Raw genomic sequence first — 1,508 nt, 5'->3', positions numbered from 1 at the left:
GCCTGCTGGGCTGCCGTCGACACAACTGAAGCGACTTGCAGCAGCAGCAGCAGATGGGGCTGGATGCCATGATCTTCATTTTTTGAATGTTGAGTTTTATGCCAGCTTTTCCACTCTCCTCTTTCACTTTCATTAAGAGGCTCTTTAGTTTCAGCCCCTGGAGGCATTTCTTATTCCCCTTTCTGTCTTTTCTCCACCATGAGGGGCCCCATTTATAGTTTTTAACAATGTAGTTTAACAACAGGCTCCTTCGATATATTCTATCCTTTTTTCCTTCTTATATATATATATTTTTAACCTATCTATCCTTCAGTTCACTGATCCTCTCTGCAGCTACGTCCAATTTGATGTTAAGCCCAGAGACTGAGTTCTTAAATTCAGTCACTGTTATTTGAAAGTTCTAGAATCGGTTTTGATTCTCAGACGTTTTTCCTTTTGTCAAGTATATTTTTGAACTGGTGAAGTTTGCATCTGATACCTCTAGCATACCTCTGATATGCTGATATACATCTGATACCTCTGGATCTGTTTCAGTTCTTTTTCTCTTTCCTGTTTGTTGTTACACCCTTTTTGCTTTTTTTGGTTGCATGTTGGACACTATCTATGGAAAACCCTAGAGTTTCTGGTGATGCTGTCTTCTCCAGAGGTTCCTCTGAGGCAGACCTCTAGTGGGGACAGAGCTGTCTGTTCACTCAGGGCCTGAGTGACTTGAGGCTGGGGTGTCCTTGTAAGCTGAGTCTCAGCAGCCTTCACCCACCTTCCCCCGACCGCAGGGAGGAGCCCTCCAGCGTGTCCGTCTGGAAGCCTGGGGTGCTTCCCGTGGCCTCCCCCACCCCCTTCTCGCCAAGTCCTGAAGCCCACCATCTGTCTCCCAAGCACCACGAGGTGATTGATACTCAGTGATCAGCCGGTTTGGGCAGAGTGTTGGGTATGTTTTCTGTGCCTCCCTTTTCTTGGGGAGCTTAGTCTCTAACATCCGGACTGACTTGTCAGGCCTGAGCTCGAATTTTTGTCTTCCCAGCCCAAGGAACCATCCAGAGCTGTGTTAGCCAGTACCCTCTGCTTGACTTTTTCCCTGCCTTTTCTTCCCAGAGTCAGCTTTGTTCAGATGCCCCGAGGGAAGGGGTGGCCCTCTCAGTGTCCAGCTCCCTCACTGGGCTTTTTTGAAATCTTGGATTGTGGCTGCTTAAGGACCTCTTTTTAAAATGTATTTAGCTTCTGTAGCTCTTGGTAGGCTGACCCACAAGCTGCCTGTGTCTGTAACTGCAAGTGGGGAGGCCCTGGGTGTCTTCTCTCATCTGAAGCCACATGTAAAATTCACAGTGATTATATTGATCATCTTTGATACCGGGGAAAACAAGAACCAGAGGTCCTCGCTTAGTACCCACAGTTGTGTTTCTGATCAGAATCCCCAGCTTCCCCGGGCTGTGTCAGCGCCACTTGAACTTGGGAAGAAGGTGGAGCAAGCGGCCCATGCGGCCTGGGGACAGAGGAGCCGGTCTGCCCTC

General features: G+C 48.5%; 1 protein-coding gene across 1 annotated transcript in view; it reads left to right on the top strand.

Moving 5' to 3' along the window:
* LOC104994591 (liprin-alpha-1-like) overlaps window positions 1–1,508 on the top strand; it is a 35,103-nt gene that overhangs the window by 2,247 nt on the left and 31,348 nt on the right.

This window comes from Bison bison, unplaced genomic scaffold, assembly GCF_000754665.1.
Source record: "Bison bison bison isolate TAMUID 2011002044 unplaced genomic scaffold, Bison_UMD1.0 scf7180017864261, whole genome shotgun sequence".
Lineage (NCBI taxonomy): Eukaryota > Metazoa > Chordata > Mammalia > Artiodactyla > Bovidae > Bison > Bison bison.
The sequence above is the reverse complement of the archived record's forward strand: the minus strand, read 5'-3'. Positions and strand labels throughout refer to the sequence as shown.